Genomic DNA, 20,821 nt, shown 5'->3' on the forward strand with positions numbered 1-20,821 from the left:
ACACTGGGATCATAAATTGGTACAACTTTTTAAACCAGCACTTTATCAATACAATCTTAAAGTCTTAAAACTGTACATAACCTTTTACCCAGCAATTGCGTTTCCAGGAATTAACTCTAAAGCATTAATTTAAGAGGTGCACAGGGCATGTGGGGAGCACACTGGCAGGGGACAGTGTGGTCGCTCCCCGCAGGCTCTCCAGTTGCCCGCAGTCCCCAGGGCTGGAGCCTCCCCCCACCTCCCACTCTCTCTCCACCACCACTGGGGAGACTGGCTGCTGCAGTGAGGCTGTCACGCTCTTGTGACCCGAGAGCCCCGCCTGCCAGGGATAGACATGAAGCCATGAGCCTCCTGCCTGGGAAGGTGGTGGCGCTATTTAAAAAACAAAACAAAAAGTGTGCGCAAAAGTTTAAGGAGTTAGAAGCATCCAACAATGGAAGTTTGGTTAAATTGCACATACATACATATGTATATGCATATGTATAATATAGAATATAATTCTCAGCATGTTCTTCCAACAGGAGAGACCTCCAACGAAAGGGAGCCCAAGTATTGGAGAGATCCAAACACCCCTTCACTTTGCTTTAATCAGGCTACTTCCACTTTTTCTGTTTCTACATTGAAAGATAATAATGCTTTATTTGAAAAATAGGTTCCACGGCATGAAAAAGTTCAAGGTGGTGCAATAAAACAATATTTGATGTCATTAATGGTTTTTCAAGATACACTGCTGTGTAAAACTTAAGGCTATATAACTAAATATAGTAAATCCTATGTTTACTTGTAACAACAGGATATCACCACAGATATCACAGACATTTAAAAGGTAAAAAAAGATGGATGACCTTAGGCCAATATTTTGGAAATGATATAAAATCAACAGATTGCTAGAAAAAAAACAAGCTGCCAAAACTGAAAAAAAAAAAAAGAGGGGCGCCTGGGTGGCGCAGTCGGTTAAGCGTCCGACTTCAGCCAGGTCACGATCTCGCGGTCCGTGAGTTCGAGCCCCGCGTCGGGCTCTGGGCTGATGGCTCAGAGCCTGGAGCCTGTTTCCGATTCTGTGTCTCCCTCTCTCTCTGCCCCTCGCCCGTTCATGCTCTGTCTCTCTCTGTCCCAAAAATAAATAAACGTTGAAAAAAATTAAAAAAAAAAAAAAAAAAAAGAAAAAGAAAAGAAAATTTGAATAGTTCTGTATCAACTCAAATGAATTTGTTATTAAACACTTTTACAGGGGCGCCTGGGTGGCGCAGTCGGTTAAGCGTCCGACTTCAGCCAGGTCACGATCTCGCAGTCCGTGAGTTCGAGCCCCGCGTCAGGCTCTGGGCTGATGGCTCAGAGCCTGGAGCCTGTTTCCCATTCTGTGTCTCCCTCTCTCTCTGGCCCTCCCCGGTTCATGCTCTGTCTCTCTCTCTGTCCCAAAAAATAAATAAACGTTGAAAAAAAAAAAATTAAAAAAAAAAAAAAAGTATTTTAAACACTTTTACAGGGGCACCTGGGTGGCTGAGTCGGTTGAGCGTTGGACTTCTGCTCAGGTCATGATCTCTCAATTCACACTGGGCTTGTGCTATCAACACAGAGCCTGCTTTGGATCCTCTTTCCCCTCTCTCTCTGCCCCACCCATGCTTATTCTCTCTCTGTCTCTCTCTCTCTCTCAAAAATAAATAAAACATTAAAAAGGTGGGGGGGACTCTGGGCTCAGATAAATGGATTTTACCAGTTAAGAAATAAATAATGCCAATTTTATGCAAGTTCAAGAATGAAAGGTAAGATACCAAATCAATAAAATAAAAGGGAAAAATTATACAATCATCTCAATTGATGCAGAAAGATGGTGATAAATTTGAACATCTATGCACGATTTTAAAAACAAAATTCTTAGCAACATGAAGTAAAAGGGAAATTTATTACAAAGAAATAAATTGTGGTGGCTCAGTTGGTTAAGGACATCGGCTCAAGTCATGATCTCGCAGTTTGTGAGTTCAAGCCCCACCTCAGGCTCTGTGCTGACAGTTAAGTGCCTAGAGCCTACTTCAGATCCTATGTCTCCCTCTGTCTCTGCCCCTTCCCTTCTTACATTCTGTCTCTCTCTCTCAAAAATAAAATAAACATCAAAGAAAATAGTATCTATTTTTAAAAATCCATCAGCAAGCCTCACACTTAACTGGTGAAATATTTACAACTTTCCCTTTGAGACCTAAACAAGACTAGTATATTCACTGTTACCATTTCTGTTCATTATTGTACTGAGGGACCCAGCCAGTGAAAAGTATAATATTTGGACATAATAAATAAAACTGCCCTTGTTCACAGATGATATGATTGTGCATGTAGAAAATCCAAAAGAAATCTACAGATTAAAGATTGCTGCACACAAGATCTATATGTAAAAATTAATTTTTTTATGTACCTACAACAAAAAATTCAAATATGAAACTTTTATAAAAGTCGGAGATTATGATAGCATAAAAAATCAAATACTTAGGAATACACTTAAAATAGGATGTTAAAAATCTCTAATGTAAAACACTATTAAGAATAAATAAAACCAGAATGAAGGAGTATGCAACATGCATGGATTGGGAAATTGGGTAGTCAGTACTGTAAGGATGTCAGTCTTCCCCCAAATTTAACCCTTAAATTCAGTGCAATCTCATTCAAAATCCCAGGAGGATTTTTGTTTCCTTGTTTTTTAATGAACCTGAGAAACTGATTTCTTCAATATTTATAGAAGTGCAAAAGGGGCGCCTGGGTGGCTCAGTCGGTTAAGTGTCCGACTTCGGCTCAGGTCACGATCTCACGATCCGTGAGTTTGAGCCCCGCGTCGGGGTCTGGGCTGATGGCTCAGAGCCTGGAGCCTGCTTCCGATTCTGTCTCCCTCTCTCTCTGCCCCTCCCCCATTCATGCTCTGTCTCTCTCTGTCTCAAAAATAAATAAAAACGTTAAAAAAAAAAAAGTGCAAAAGACTAAGCATAGCCAAACACTCTTGAAAAAAACAATGTGAAATACACTACAAAAAATTTATGAGTTACTGTAAAGAGACAGCAATTAATGCAGTGTAATATTGGTACAAGGAAAGAAAAATATACTAATGAAACTCAAGACAGAACACAAAAACAGAAGGCCACAAAAATGGATACTTGATTTAGGACAAGGCAGTCTGCAGAGCAGTGGTCAAATAATGTCATTTTCAACAAATTGTGGTGGAAAAACCAAATATCCATGTAATTAAAGATCATTGACTTTATTCTTTATTTATATTTGACAAATATCAGTTCCCAGTAAATCATAGACATTGTGGGAGGCAAAACAATAATAAAGCTAATATAGGATTCTTTTATCATGATTTGAAGAGAAGATTTCTTAAAGAAGACAAGGAAGAATTAACCAAAAAAGGAAAGATTGATAGGTTGGATTACATCAAAATTAAGAACGTCTGTTCATCAATAGGCACCATGAAGAGAATCAAAAGCAAAACACACTGTGGATTATGTTTGCAACTCATGTAATTAACAAAGGACTCATACCCCAAAAATATTTAGGTTAAGGATCAAAAAGAAATATGGTAATCCAAAGAAGGGAGGAAGAAGTTAAGAGAAATAAACAGAATTTTCACAAAAACATACAAAAAGGCTGAAACATGAATGGTTCAACCTTTCTAAAAAGAGGAAATGCAATTAAAACCACAATGTCATATTACTGTACCTCCACCAGAATGATTAAAATTAAAACTGCCAGTACCAAGTGCTGACAAGGATATACAGCAACAGTTATTCTCATACAATGTTAATGGGAGTTCAAACTGGTACAGTTACTTTGAAGACTATCATCTTTTATGAAAGTTGGACATATGCATACCCCGTGGGCCAATAGTGATATTCCTGAATATAAGCCCAACTGAGATGCATGCACATGTGTACCAAGAGAAAGACACAAGAACATTCATAGTAGCATTATTTATAAAAACCAAGTATGTGAAATAAGCCAAGTGTCCATGAACACTGGAAAAGACATGAATTAAATATTCTTACAACAAAGCTATGTAAATGAATGAACTACAACTATTCACACACACACAGATGATCTCACAAAGACAACGTTCATTAAAAGAAGCCAGACATGAAAGAACACTTAATCTATGGTTTTAATCATAAAGTTCAAAAACCGGGAAAACGAAATGGCATTTCATGCGTGTTTGGATGGTAAAATTACAAAGAAAGTAAGGAATCAATTTCCATAAAAAGAATAGTGATTATGTTGGATGGGGAGAGAGGAGTAAAGAGTTATGAAGGGGTCCATGGAGGGTTTCTGGGGTGCTGACAGTGTTCTATGTTTTGATTAGGACAGCAGCTATAAAAGTGTGTTTATCTTGTAATAATTCATTATACTGCTTTTTTGTTTTTGTTTTATGTATTTTGTTTTATAATACAAATGTTAAAAACTGTCAAAAAATTTTAACCTGAATCTAATTTCCAGAGAGCAGAGGAACAATTCAAATGATGCCACTAGGAAATGATCAAATGTTCCATATAACACAACTTGCCTGGTCTCTACAAAAAATTAGTCATTAAAACAATGAGGGAATGCTCTAAAACAAAAGAGACTGAAGAGACATAACAACCACAGTACTTTGTCTAAACCTTGATGCTGGGCGGCAGACTATTTTAGGCACAAATACAAAATTTTAAATGGACTGGATAATAAACTATATTAAAAACTACCCTTGGGGCACCTGGGTGGCTAAGTCAGTCGAGCGTCCAACTCGTGCTTTTAGGTCAAAATCTCACAGTTTCATGAGCTTGAGCCCTCTGTGCTAGCAGTGAGGAGTCAGCTTGGGATTCTTTCTTTCTCTCTCTCTGCCCCTCACCCACTCATGCCTTTCTCTGTCTCTCTCAAAATAAATAAACAGGGGCGCCTGGGTGGCTCAGTCAGTTAAGCATCTGACTTCAGCTGAGGTCATGATCTTGAAGTTTGTGAGTTTAAGCCCCACGTAGGGCTCTGTGCTGACAGCTCAGAGCCTGGAGCCCGCTTCAGATTCTGGTCTCCCTCTCTCTCTCTGCTCTTCCCCCACTCACACTCTGTCTCTCAGAAAATGAATAAACATTAAAAAATAATAAATAAATAAATATACTTTAAATAATAAACTTAAAAAAACTACCCTTAATTTTCTCAGGTGTGGTAATAGCATTATGGCAGTGTAATTGAATATCTTTCATCAAATAGCTGCATACTGAAATATTTAAGGTTAGAGTATCTGAAAAAAAAAACTTGAAAAAATGCTCACCTTACAAGTATATGTAGAGAAACAGTTTTAAACAAAACAAAAAATTATTATTGTCAAAATGGTGAGTACTTACTGTAAACTTTTTTCAAACTTTCCTTTGAAGAGTTTGGTAGTAGAAAATTGAAAAATAATTAAAAATTAAATAATCTTTCCTATACCTGGAAGGAAAGAAAGAGGAAAAAAGGAAGGAGGAAGGGAAAGAAGGAAGGGGAAAGAGAAAGAAAACAGAATGGCAATAATAAATAACACATGGGAAGATTCTTGAGTTCATTAGAAGAATGTTTTTAAAAAAGCTACTAGTATAAATTGGCAATCATTTATTAAAATATTTTAAAATCATCTGTCTAAATTTTGTACATATTCTCCACATCCTTTTTTATCAAATTTGTATATTAATCTAAATAGGCACAAAATAATTTTCCTAGTAAGGTAACATTTCGCACAAACAATACTAGCACATAGTTCAGAACATAAAAAGCATAAAATATTCAACAAAAAGTATCCCTCTCAAGAGAAGAAAAGGAAACCCATGTGCAGTGTAGGTGGGAATGCAAGCTGGTGCAACCACTGTGGAAAACAGTATGAAGGTTCCTCAAAAAATTAAAAATAGAAATACCATATGATCCAATAATTCCACTACTAGATATTTATCCAAAGAAGATGAAAACACTAAGTTGAAAAGATACATGCACCACTATGTTCATTGCAGCATTATTTACAGTAGCGAGGATGTGGAAACAACCTAAATGTCCATCAGTAGATGATGAGTGGATAAAAAAGATGTGTATATATACACAATGGACTTTCACTTGGCCATTTAAAAGAGTGAAATCTTGCCATTCGTGACAACCTGGGTGGACCGAGAGGGTATTATGAAATAAGTGAAATAAGTCAGACAAAGACAGATACCATATGATTTCACTTTTGTATGAGGAACGTGAAAAAATGAACAAACAACAATAAAACAACAAAACAGACCCATAGATACAGAGAACAAATTGAGAGGAGACTGGAGGTGGTGGAGAGTGAGTGAAATAGGTGAAAGGGATTAAGGTACAAATTTACAGTTGTAAAATAAATGTCAGAAGATGAAAAGTACAGCATAAGGATAAACGTTAAGAAAAATTTTTAAAAAGGCGGGGGGTGGGGGGCAGGGGGCGCCTGGGTGACTCGGTTAAGCGTCGGACTTTGGCTCAGGTCTGATCTCACCATTGGTGAGTTTGAGCCCCACATCAGGCCCTGTGCTGACAGCTCAGAGCCTGCAGCCTGCTTCAGATTCTGTGTCTCCCTCTCTCTCTGCCCCTCCCCTGCTCACGCTCTGTCTCTCTCTCTGTCTCTCAAAAATAAATAAAACATTAAAAAAATTTTTTTTAAGTAAAAAAAATAAGAAAAGTACAGCATAGGGATTTAGTCACTAATATTGTAGTAACATTTATGCTGACAGATGGTAACTACACTTATTGTGGTGAGTTGCATAAAATTGTCAAATCAGTATGTTGTGTACCTGAAACTAATATAGCATCTTATGTCAACTATACTTAAATAATAAAAATTAAAACAAACCCCCCAATGTATCCCTCTCATCCATGTCCATGTTATTTGCCCTTCTAGATATTGTGCACTCATAAGCAAATTCATATATATATATGAATATATACATATTTTTATATATATGGTACTTATAAATATTAGTTGTTTTTTTTTCCTATGACACTTTGGTTTTTTCTGAGATTTTGTTTACTTTCCTGCAGCTTTGAACAAGTTTGTCATTTGGTGGACAGTGCCCTCTTGTGTATAAAACTGAATCTGCATGTCAAGTTCCGACAAAAAGTGGAATAAACTCGAAATTCCTTTACAGTTGTAAAAGTTCCTTGGGGCGCCTGGGTGGCGCAGTCGGTTAAGCGTCCGACTTCAGCCAGGTCACGATCTCGCTCTGGGCGGATGGCTCAGAGCCTGGAGCCTGTTTCCGATTCTGTGTCTCCCTCTCTCTCTGCCCCTCCCCCGTTCATGCTCTGTCTCTCTCTGTCCCAAAAATAAATAAACGTTGAAAAAAAAAAAAAAAATTAAAAAAAAAAATAAAAAAAAAAAAGTTCCTTGAGGTCATATGGTGTGTCTTCACATCAATTATTTAGTTAAGGCCAGCTCTAAAATATTAGACCTTTTTTTTAAGCCCTTAAAAAAGGTGTCCCCATGCTTGCCTTAGTGATTTCATATGTATTTGGTACTTTTTGGTTTCCCAAATATTGTCGCATCCATATTTTGTTTGATTAGAACAGGAGTTACTGTCCTTTTCTACTGAGGTATAATTCACATACCATAGAATTCACCCAATTAAAAAAATTTTTTTTATTTATTTATTTTGAGAGAGAAGGACCGCGTGTGCGTGAAAGTGCATGCACATGAGTGGGGAAGGGTCAGAGAGAAGGAGAGACAGAGTCCCAAGCAGGGTCCGTAACATCACCAAGTTGATTTATTACATACTTGCCAATAATAATAATTACAAATGAGTCATACATAAAGTCAACACAAAACCTTCTAAATAAATTTATACATCAAATTTTAACGTGAAGTTAAAAGGTATTTAAAATTGTAATTAAAATAATTGGGAACTCATTCATCATGAAATTATCAGTATTTTTAAAATTAATCATAACAATCAAGAATTTGAAACAACTATGAAGTAATAATTTTAAAAATAGTAATCTAGGGGTGCCTGGGTGGCTCTGTGAGTTCAGTGTCTGACTCTTGATTTCGGCTCAGGTCATGATCTCAGGATGCTGAGATCAAGCCCTGCATCAAGCTCCATGGAGCTTGTTTGGGATTCTCTCTTCCTCTCTCTGCCCCTCCCCCATTCACATACACGTGCTCTCTCTCAAAATAAACTTAAAAAATAATAATCTATTAAAATCACAGAAATAAAATTCGTTTTTAAAATTAAAAAAATTAATGTTTATTTATTTTATGAGAGAGAGAATGAAGGAGAGAGAGAGAGAGCAAGCAGGGGAAAAGTAGAGAGAGGGAGAGAAAATCCCACCTAGCTTTCACACTGTCAGTGCAGAGCCAATTCGGTGCTCAACCTCACAAACCATGAGCTGAAATCAAGAGTCAGAGGCTTAACTGAGTCACCCAGGTGCCCTGAAATAAAACTCTTTAGAACTATTTCAGTGCTTACTTACTCTCACATCTCATTTTCCACAATAGTTACCAGATTCATGGTCTTTCTTGCCACATTATAGGCTTAAGTAGTTTGCAAAAATTCTTAATTTTGCAAAATTAGCCAGTCTCACTGACTAATAATACTGGAAAAGAAAAATATCCCTGAGAGCTCCAACAGTATTTGGAAATGTGTTCAGTAAAGTCTTGCCATAAATATATTGTAATAATTAAACAGAATTCATATTAGATTTTAGAAAATAACAAGGTTTTCAGGTATGCATCAATGAACTATTGCTATTACATTTATGGCATCAGAATCTGCTTTTTTTTTGTTTTTATCTGTTTGTTTTATGAATGAATACTTAAGCTTCAGCATTTTGTGTGTGTGCAATGCATGTAAGATTATTACCTACAACAATGTTTAAAACATTGTTGTAAACATTAGGAAATAATGAAGTAAAGTTCATTGCATGGTGCCTAGTATATACAAGAATCTCAGCAAACTTTAGCCATTATTATTATCACTGTTATTTTCTGATGTTTTAGATACATTGTCAAAACTTAACTTTTTGTCAGCAGTTCTTTTACCCCAAAGGTCTTTTTTTTTAATTCAAATGTAATTAACATACAATGTTATATTCATTTCAGGTGTGTAATATTCAATAATTCTGTTTATTACTCAGTGCTGTTCATGGTAAGTGCACTCTTAGTCCCCTTCACCTATTTCACCCACCCCCCACCTGCCTCCCCTCTGGTAACTATCAGTTTGTTCTCTATAGTTAAGGATTTGGAGGTTTTTTTGTTTTCTTTTTTCATTTGTTTCTTAAATTCCACTTATGAGTGAAGCCATAGGGTATTTGCCTTTCTCTGGTTGACTTATTTCACTTAGAAATATTCACCTCAACATCCATCCATATTATTGCAAATGGCAAGATTTCATCTTTTTAATGACTGAGTAATATTTCACTGTGTGTGTGTGTGTGTGTGTGTGTGTGTGTGTGTGTATCCATTCATCTATGAATGGACACCCAGGTTGTTTCCATATCTTGCCTACTGTAAATAATGTTTCAGTAAGCATAGGGGTGCATATATCTTTTCAAAGTAGTGTTTTCATTCTGTTGTGAAATACTGGCTCATACAGTAATTCTATGAATTTGTTTTTTAATATGATCCAGTAGTGATTCACATGTACACTAAAGTTTGAGAAGCACTGAACTAGAAAAGCCATGATATTTCAGTATCGTAAGCTAATCTTTTTATGTAAAGATAGGAGAGCTTTAGTGAGGTATAATTGATGTATATGAAGCTGTACATATTTAAAATTTTTAAATGATGAGCTTTGATGTATGTATACATCCAGGAAATCACCATCACAATCTTTCTTTTGAAGGTATTATTGTTGTGGGTGCCTGGGTGGCTCAGTAAGTTGAATGTCTGACTCTTGATTTTGGCTCAGGCCATGATCTTAGTTTTGTGGGATCAAGCCCTACATGGGGCTCTGCACCAATAGTCCAGAACCTGCTTGGGATTCTCTCTCTCTCTCTCTCTCTCTCTCTCTCTCTCTCTCTCCCTCCCTCTTCCCTCCCCTGCTCATGCACTCTCTCTCTCAAAATAAATAAATAAATAAATAAATAAACTTAAAAAAAGATATTATTGCTGTATCTAATGTACAAACAAACCAAATAAATGTAAACAGTTTGATGTTGGATCAAAGACAGCTTGATTGTGACATTTGCTATCAAAACGATTTCTCACCCTTCTAGATCTTCTTTTTTTTTTTTTTAATGTTTTTATTTATTCTTGAGAGAGAGATAGAGACAGAGCACAAGCAGGGGAGAGGCAGAGAGAAAGGGAGACACAGAACCCGAAGCAGGCTCCAGGCTCTGAGCTGTCAGCACAGAGCCTGATGTGGGGCTCGAACTCACAAACCGTGAGATCATGATCTGAGCCAAAGTCAGATGTTTAACTGAGCCACCCAGGCACCCCAGTAACAGTTTTTATTGTGGTAAGAAAACACATAGGGGTGCCTGGGTGGCTCAGTCAGTTGGTCATCTGACTTTGGCTCAGGTCATGATCTCACGGTTTGGTTCATGAGTTCAAGTACGACACCTGGTTTGCTGCTGTCAGGACACAGCCCACATAGGATCCTCTGTTCCCCGCCCCCGCCCAGTCCCTCCCTCGCTCACACTCTCTCTCTCAAAAATAAATTTAAAAAATTTACAAAAAGAAAAAAACCCACATAATATAAAATTTACCATCTTAATCATTTTTAAAGTGCATAGTTCAGTAGTGTTAAGTACATGTACATTTTTGTGAAACAAATCTCCAGAACCTTTTCATCTGCAAATCTGAACATCTATACCAATTAACAACATCCGTATCATTCCAATTTTTATATACATGATGTTAAAGCAAGCACAATAACGTATGCCTTTGTAAATTTCCTCACTGTGTTTATCTTTGTGGATAAAGGGCATTATTTACAAAGTCTTGTATCATTTTGGCTATACCATACTTTTTACTTAAAATAGTCAAGTTTATCCTGAGAAAACAAATTTAAAGGGGATATTTTCAATTTATGCCTATAGCTTGAGTTTTAGAATCTCCATCTTTATTCATGACATCAATAATGTCTACAAAAGGACTGCATATTAGCTATAATTGAGTTTTTAATTTTTTTTTTCAACGTTTATTTATTTTTGGGACAGAGAGACAGAGCTTGAACGGGGGAGGGGCAGAGAGAGAGGGAGACACAGAATCGGAAACAGGCTCCAGGCTCTGAGCCACCAGCCCAGAGCCCGACGCGGGGCTCGAACTCACAGACCGTGAGATCGTGACCTGGCTGAAGTCGGACGCTTAACCGACTGCGCCACCCAGGCGCCCCTATAATTGAGTTTTTAATGGCCTGGTGGTATCATCTCAATTTTCCCATGATGTATTGGCAGTAGTTTCAATTTCTGTTTAGCAAATGTGTTTTTTAAATTTTTTTTTTTTTTCAACGTTTATTTATTTTTGGGACAGAGAGAGACAGAGCATGAACGGGGGAGGGGCAGAGAGAGAGGGAGACACAGAATCGGAAACAGGCTCCAGGCCCCGAGCCATCAGCCCAGAGCCTGACGCGGGGCTCGAACTCACGGACCGCGAGATCGTGACCTGGCTGAAGTCGGACGCTTAACCGACTGCGCCACCCAGGCGCCCCAGCAAATGTGTTTTTGATACATTTCAATGTGTTATGGAAACCAAAAAGTAGTTGTAAAATTAGTGTGTAAAATTCAGAGTATAAAAGACATTCTTCTGTTGCTTCGTTTATTACCAAGTTTAAAGAATAAATAGAACAAGGACCTGAATCCCTAGATTGTTTTTGAGTGTCTGTTTTTGCATCAGATGCATGGCCTTGTCATATCCCTGAACTCCCAATTTTTTTTAATGTTTATTCGTTGACTTTGAGAGAGAAAGAGTGAGCAGGGGAGGGGCAGAGAGAGGGAGAGAGAGAATCCCAAGCAGGCTCCACACTGTCAGTGCAGAGCCCAATGCGGGGTTTGAACCCACTAACTGTGAGATCATCACCTGAGCCAAAATCAAGAGTCATACACAACCAGCTGAGCCACCCAGGGAGCTTCCCAATTTATTTTTAACAAGATTGAAATTTAAGTAGTCTACTAAAAACTGTTCAAGGTAGAAATAATGGCACTTTTAAATCCATGAATCTAACAATAATTTTAAACTATTTCACATGATTTACATCTACTACTTCAACTGAAAAATAATCAGGTAATAGCACGTCTTACTTCATTGAAAATGATTTTGTGAATCACAGTTGCTATTATTTACGTTGTTTTTATATTTCACTCTCTCCATGTATTATGTCATATTACCTCATGTCAGTGTTTGTATTTTGCATAAATATATACCATAATGTTATGAATTTTTGCTGTGGTTCGTGTGATATGAAAAAACATTCTCAGTATCTCACACTAACATTTATTGGACAATTCTCTGACGGTTAAACATGGCCTTGCCAAAAACCACATCATCTATGTCATAAACTGGACACTGTCTTACCAGTACAACCTGTTTTGCTGCAAAGTTAGATTCCTATCAACTTTGAACACTTTACAATGTTCATTTCACTTCATGTTTACTAAGAATATAATACAAAATCTAACAGTCTTTATGTCTGTTCTCATTCTTCAGTTGCTTTTCTCTTCATTCCCAAAGAGGTTCCAAAACAGACAAAATACACAATCCTGTAAGCTAATGTAATAAAGACCAATTTTTCCCCTGCTTGGTTCCCCTCCCCTGCCCCCACCACCACCATTAGGAAAAATATATCTATAATAAATTTCTGAAAAATCCCAGTCTGAACTATCCTTTGAAAAGTTAAAACTTATCACTTGAGGTGTATTATTTTCAACAAGAGTGCACCATTGTTTAACATTCAAATTACTTGACTATTACCTAGAAAGATTTAATAGTCTCTGTGAATAACGAGAAATACAAATTTGGTCTCTGCCCAGGTTCCTGACACAGAGCTCCTTTAAAAGACTCGTGGGGCGCTTGGTGGCTCAGTCGGTTAACCATCTGACTTTGGCTCAGGTCATGATCTCACAGCTTGTGGGTTTGAGCCCCACATTCGGCTCTGTGCTGACAGCTCAGATCCTGGAGCCTGCTTCAGATTCTATGTCTCTCTCTTTCTCTCTCTCTCTCCTTCTTTCTCTTTTCCCCTCCCCTGCTAGCACTCTGTCTCTCTCTCTCTCTCTCTCTCAAAAATAAATAAACTTAATTTTTTTTGTTTTTAAATACGCTTGTAATTTCTGGGGTGGTAAGAGCTCTAGAAGCATCTTTTGGTCTAATATTTGGTGTTTGACCCCAGTTCCTGACACAGAGCTCCTAAGTCCCTCCCAATTTCCTGGATGGTAGGGGCAACTTTTGTTCTGATGAGGCAATTCTTGATAGGCTCCTGGAGAGCTTGGGGGTGGGGTGGGGTGGGGGCTGGGTCTCGTCAGGAGAAACACCAAGCCCTGATTAGAAGTTTGGATCTTTCAGCCCCACCCTCAGCCTCCCAGGAGACAGCGTTAATCATTGAAAACACCATAAAATTCCCTAAATTGTAGGGTTTGGAGAGCTCCCGGGTTGGTGAATACATACACATGCCAGGAGGGTGTTGTACCCCAACTCCATGGGGACAAAGGCACCTGTGGGGGAGACATTTCCAGACCTCACCCTACATAGACCTTCATCTGGCTGTTCATCTGTATCCTTTATTATATCACTTATAATAAGCCAGTAAATGTGTTTCCCTGGGTTCTGTGAGCCATTACAGCAAATTATCGACCCTGAGGAGAAGGTTGTGAGAATCCCCAACTTATAGATCTATGTAGCCAGTTGGTCACAAGTACGAGTGACAACCTGGGACTTTCAACTGGGATCTGAAGTGGGGGCAGTCTTGTGGGACTGAGCCCATGAATAACGACCACAGGAATAAATATGTCTTAGAATTAATGAAATGTAGTAATTTTCTTTCATGTCTTTTCTGATGGCTTTATATTTTTCCTTTTCTGATATGTATATATATTTTTAAAAATTCTTTCTGACATTACAGAAATGTAACATATAGCTTAATATTTTAACTTAGCATTTGTAGCATTTTGATATAATATGCAAACAATATACCAGTGAAATTTTAATACCAATTAATTTTTGTGTTGAAGAAAAGTTCATAAAAAAAACAATTTTTACAATTACTTACCAACCTTTCCTTTATATCTTTATAGTTTATGTATAGTAATATATCTATATAACACATTTATTTATAATAATATGTTATCATTATAAGTATATTATAAATATATAATACAAATATGTATTTATGCTATATATTTATAAATATAAATATTTATTATGTACCTATGTTGTATGTTATATTTTTCAAAATATATATTATTTACGTGATGTTTATTTATACATAAAAACATTATATGTGTATACGATGTATAATACTTTCACGTAATATATTATCTCCATTAGGATAATATACACACTACCTATAGCATGTAGTAATAGATTTTATAATATAATTTTATATTTATATATGTCTACATTTATAAAGAATTACCCTGTATCATATATATTTATAAAAATATATTATTTACATATGTATAACATCATACATATTAAAATATTTATATTATGAATACATAATTTTTATTATAGTTACTTTTTTATTCATTAAAGATGATTTGTCATATAGTGAAAATTTTTGTTGATTTAAACTGGGACTCACCAATAGCATTTGGTACACCAAACATAGAGGAATATCTGAACCACTACATGAGTTGTTAAATTTAACCAGTGGAACCAGTACCGAGAAGAGATTTCTCTCTCTCTCTTAAAAATTTTCATTATCTTTGATAATCACTCTATCAGCCAGAAAAACAGTTTTTTATGATAAGCACATATTATTTTAGATAATAAATCAGTGAGATTTTTCAGTTATCAAATTCTTGCCTCTTTCATAAAATGGAATACAAAATATCAATCAGGTTAGAAAATGACCCTTAACCTTCATTTGTTGGATGACTATAATATAGTGATTTTGTTAGCATAAGACACATCAGTGCTGTCTGTTGGAAAATTATCACTATAATTTTGCAACTCATCCAAAGTAATAAAGATATCTGTATTAGTTGTTTATTGCTGCCTAACAAATTACCCGGAAACTTAGTGGCCTTGGACAACAATGTACATTTATCATCTCACACAGTTTCTGTGGACCAGAAACTTGAAAGCAGCTTGGGTGGTTAATTCTGGCTGGAGGTCTCTCCTAGGATTGCAGTCAAGATGTCAGCCAAGGCTACAGGGACCTGAAGGCCTCACTGAAGCTGGAAAATCTGCTTCCAACGTGACTCTCTCATTTGTATCGGCCAGAGGCATAGTTCCTCACTCTGAGGCCCTCTCCTTAGGTCTATGTGAGTATCCTAAAATCCTGACATCTAGCTTCTTCCAAAGCAAGTGATTTGAGGAAGAACATGGATGCCTCAATATGTTGTAAGACTCATCCTCTGAAGTCATACACTATCATTTTTACAATATCCTATCGGTTGGTTATTCCCACTAAGCGTGGAGGAAACTATACATGGACATGGTACCAGGAAGCTAGGATTATTGGAAGCCATCTTAGACGCTGGTTACCACAATATCTATGATGTAAATGTAGCGCTCTTGTATAGTGCACAACTTGAACAACCATGCATGGCAGCCTTGAGCAGTTACATCGAACAATATACAGTGTTTTTAGAGAAGATGTTTTCTTTCTCTCTGAGCAATAAACTAGTTTGATAGGTAAGATTTCTTCCTAACTTCTGTGGTTTTTAAATTTAATTTGTATATTTTCCCCTATATTATCCTATCCTAATGTGTTATTTTCCTGATACTGTATCTTATAATATGGTAGATGGTCTTCATAAATACTTATTTCTCTTTCCTCTTGGTTCTAATATATCTTGTTTCTTCTTTACTCTTTTCTTTTTCTCTTTTAGTCCTACTCCATTTTCCCTTTTTGACTGTCTACTTCATTCAAACAGTGAATAATTTTAAAACTACCCTTAAATAAGTGTTCTAAAACCATCAGTTCTATACAAACTGCTTCTCTGATTAGGATGACATACAGACCACATCCCACCATAAGATGATGTCTACCTTCTGCTTTATACCTGTTGAGCTGGTGTAATTTTTTTTAATATGAAATTTATTGTCAAATTGATTTCCATACAACACCCAGTGCTCATCTCAACAGGTGCCCTCCTCAATGCCCATCACCCACTTTCCCCTCCCTCCCACCTCCCATCAACCCTCAGTTTATTCTCAGTATTTAAGAGTCTCTTATGGTTTGCCTCCCTCCCTCTCTAACTTTTTTTTTCCTTCCCCTCCCCCCATGGTCTTCTGTTGAGTTTCTCAGGATCCACATAGGAGTGAAAACATATGGTATCTGTCTTTCTCTGTATGACTTATTTCACTTAGCATAACACTCTCCAGTTCCATCCACGTTGCTACAAAAGGCCATATTTCATTCGTTCTCATTGCCACGTAGTATTCCATTGTGTATATAAACCACAATTTTTTTTATCCATTCATCAGTTGATGGACATTTAGGCTCTTTCCATAGTTTGGCTATTGTTGAAAGTGCTACTATAAACATTGGGGTACAAGTGCCCCTATGCATCAGCACTCCTGTATCCCTTGGATAAATTCCTAGCAGTCCTATTGTTGGGTCATAAAGTAGATCTATTTTTAATTTTTTGAGGAACCTCCACACTGTTTTCCAGAGCGGCTGCACCAGTTTGCATTCCCACCAACAGTGCAAGAGGGTTCCCGTTTCTCCACATCCTCTCCAGCATCTATAGTCTCCTGATTGGTTCATTTTAGCTACTCTGACCGGCATGAGGTAATATCTCAGTGTGGTTTTGATTTGTATTTCCCTGATGAGAGTGACATTGAGCATCTTTTCATGTGCCTGTTGGCCATCTAGATGTCTTCTTTAGACAAGTGTCTATTCATGTCTTCTGCCCATTTCTTACTAGATTATTTATTTTTCCGGGTGTGGAGTTTGGTGAGTTCTTTATAGATTTTGGATACTAGCCCTTTGTCTGATATGTCATTTGTGAATATCTTTTCCCATTCCCTCGGTTGCCTTTTAGTTTTGTTGATTGTTTCCTTTGCAGTGCAGAAGCTTTTTATCTTGATGAGGTCCGAATAGTTCATTTTTGCTTTTAATTCCCTTGCCTTTGGAAATATGTCAAGTAAGAAATTTCTGCGGCTGAGGTCAGAGAGGTTTTTTCCTGCTTTCTCCTCTAGGGTTTTGATGGTTTCCGGTCTCACATTCAGATCCTTCATCCATTTTGAGTTAAGAAAGTGGTCTAGTTTTATTCTTCTGCATGTTGCTGTCCATGAACTGGTGCAATTTTAAAAAGCTTTCTGTGTCTCGTAAGCATCCCGAAGTAGATGATAAATTGTATGGTATAAAACCGACAGGGAATACTAATAGGGAATTTATGTCTATTTTAGGCAATTTTATACAAGTATGATTGTTAGACAAGTCAGTTGGTTTTATGAATATTAAAAATAACTGACAATTTTCCTAGAAGATGGCTGCATTTGGGTGAAGTGTGAAAACCAAGGTAGTCTGTCTGTTAATGCATCATGAAAGATTGGGTGCTCTTTGTGGTTGCACTTAGTCTTATTTAAAAGTGCTCTTTAACTATTATTGAAGCCATGCATATTTAGCAGTAGGAGGTGGGCCTATTCTATTGATGGAGGAACAATAGTTTAAAACAAGTCAAAAACATTCTGCTAACTGTGGCTTGCATGATTTTAAAATGTATAACCTGCTTAATGAGGTTTTAGTCATCAGTGTGGTTGGTTTATAACTTTGATTTGGATAAAAGACTCAGAGTCTTTAATGAGTCTAGTGGTACTAATTCAGAGAGACTGTCAGGTGGAGAAAGGGGAAGAAAGACCTGGTTGGAAGAGTGTCCAGAGAATTAAGAGAAAACTAAAGAATTCCCTGTGGTAAGGCACCTGATAAAAGCCAGCTGCTGGTGGGCGTCCTAACCTCCTTCCCTCTCTCTTTTCTCCCTCCCTTCCTCCTTTCCACCCTTCTTCCTTCCTCTTTCTTTCTCCTCTTCATCTTCCTCTTTCTCTCCCTCCCTAACCCTCTGTTTCTGTCTCTTTTCTTTCTCCCTCCCCCACTTCCCATTTCTTGCTTGCCTGCCTTCTTACCATAACTTAATGGAATTAAGAGTGATTTTTATCTCAGATTTGAACATGCTCAGAAATGTTTCTCACAATTAGTTTTCGTGTGATTTAATTATGACCCATCAGATTCTACTTTTTTTTTTTAAGTTTATTTATTTATTTTGAGGGAGACAGCAAGCGAGGGGGGGAAAGTTTGTTTATTAAGCTTATTTATTTATTTAGAGAGAGAAAGAGAATCCCAATCCCAAGCAGCTCCACACTGTCAGTGCAGAGCCCGAGGCAGGCTTGAACCCATGAACTGTGAGATCATGACCTTGAGCCGAAACTAAGAGTCGGACGCTTAACCAGCTGACCCACTCAGGCACCCCCACCCACCCTTTATTTATTTATTTTTCCTTTTGACACTGGCTGAAAGACAGTTTTTATTACTTTTATGTACCAAAAACCCAACAGTGTGCCCTTAGCCCAGTTTGGTGGACAGTTCTTTGCCTTTTCCATCTTGGCAGTGTGACCCACCCACTCTGAACTTGGGTGTTGCCTCCCCAGTGACGGTGGATCTCAACGTACCTATTGTCATCATTGGTCCTGCTAGCTTCCACCTGCTTAGCCAGTGCTCTCCTGGCTTCAAGTTTACCTGGGTGAGGGTGACAGTGGTGCAGGTCTTCCTGTGGACCAGACGCCCCCGCCTGACCTTCCCCTTGATGATGCAGTAGGGAGCCCCCATCTTATCACACAAGGCAGACAGGAAGACGACCAGCTCAATGGGATCCTGTGCAATCACTACCGGCTGAGGCTTCTTGTTTTCCACTACGGTGGTGACACTATTAACCCTTGCTTGAAGGATAGGTGGCATCTTTGTGGGGACATCCCCTTAGACAGCAGCTTTCTTCTCTGTCTGGGTCAACAATCTCTGTTCTTCGCTTGCTTTGTCTCTGGTCTGTATTTGTGGGTCAGTTTCAGCTGTTGAATAGCTGCTTGGTGGCCCAAGGCCTGAGTGAACTGAATGGCCGCAGGCACTTTCAGAAGCTTATAGAGAAGAGCCATCTGTTGCGGCAGCCGGATGTAGTAGGGCCATTTGACAAAGCAGCACATGAGGTCCCTTTGGGGCTGGATGTACTGTCCAATGTCAAAATTCTTGGACCTTTTCTGTCAGGGGATGGAATACCTTCTTGGCCTCCTGTGTCTTCCTCCCATCAGCCCTCTTTCCTTTTGCATCTTGGGCAGCAGGAGGAGAGATGATTCTACTTTAAAAAAAAAAAAAAAAACATTGGTGATAGGTTGACAGTCATCAAAATGCTGTTCCTTGACCTCTGAACTTTGGGTTGTGACCTCTGAACTTCAGGTTCTCTGTAAGCACATCTCCAAACACCCCAAAGTACTTACTTACCTTTTTTCCTCCACCCCTTTATTTTTAGTACCGCTTCCATGATTTTCTCCTTCTTCAATGCTTTTATAACCCTAAAATAAGATTCCTGTTCTTGTACTTCCTCTTTTCTGCTTTTTGGCCATAAATTCTGTTCCTAGTCATGGATACAATATATTCTTGTGTTCCATTTGATGTGTTTTTATGTGTTCTCACGTGTTAAGAATTGAAATTACTAACTTTATAAATCCTAACTTATTTACTTCTTAGTTTTCCACTGTAGTTGTGCAAGATTAAAAATTAGAGCACTCTCTTCTTTGTGAAAATTCTGTATCCTGGGTATCTGTCCTAACCTGGGCTCGTATAAAACTCATTTTGCATCGACACTTCTTGGCATACTCTGCAGGATATAGAACAACTCTCCTGAGACCACCTGGGGGTTCTCTGGAACTTGGTGCTTGGTACCAGCAAAGGCCCTTTGTGCCCCTTCGACATCTCAGTACCTCACAGGTATATGAGGTGAGTTCTCCTGCTATCTGGACCTCCTCAATTTGAGTTGATGGTCCTGACTTTTATTCATACTCTTGAGGGTTACCAGGAATGTTCTGTAGGTGGAAATAGCTTGGAGGGGTTGGAGTTGGTGTGTTGGTTGTTGTAATGTGGCATTATACTGATGTTATTAATGTAAGGTTTGAGTAAATTTACTGTCTAGAAATATGACAGACTAAATCACTGAGCTCCAAAGAGCAGGGACACTTGCTCCTTCCTGCCAAATGGTGCTTTCAGGTGACTGAAAGCCTAGTGGAAGTGTCTGAGGATATTCCTGGAGATGTGGTCCCACAGGAATTTCCCATCTCATAAGATGCTTAATGATTGGCTAGTTCAGGGATGCACCCATAAGGATTGATCTGTCAGTGCTCTGAGCCCCCTTGATGGTCTTAGACCTCACTGAGAGAAACCGAGACAAATAAGAAAGTCTATAACGACCATTTGGAAGTGATTGTCATTAGTAGCACCCTCTTGACTCACCACACTTGATATCCTTGGATCTTATTCAAGCCTTATTCTAAAAGCTGAGACTGAAAGAAATGGGGAACCGTGCTTCCAAGGTTGGAACAGCTCCCAGAAAACCAGCATCCACCCATGGAAAACTGCAGCAGGCTACGTGTACAATGCATATGGAACCTATACTTGCAAGTGGTTACTTCGATGGGAAAATTTAAGGATAACCTGGGTCTCAGCTGACCCAAATAATGTTCTTTCGACAT

At 38.0% G+C, this 20,821-nt stretch overlaps 1 pseudogene; it reads right to left on the minus strand.

The window, feature by feature from the left end:
• Positions 1-124: 124 nt before the first annotated feature.
• Positions 125-20,821, minus strand: LOC124521146 (60S ribosomal protein L7a-like; annotated as a pseudogene).

Source organism: Lynx rufus, unplaced genomic scaffold, assembly GCF_022079265.1.
Source record: "Lynx rufus isolate CCGP_SWC_20201006 ecotype Redwood Valley unplaced genomic scaffold, mLynRuf1.p SCAF_3, whole genome shotgun sequence".
In the NCBI taxonomy this organism is placed as follows: Eukaryota; Metazoa; Chordata; class Mammalia; order Carnivora; family Felidae; genus Lynx; species Lynx rufus.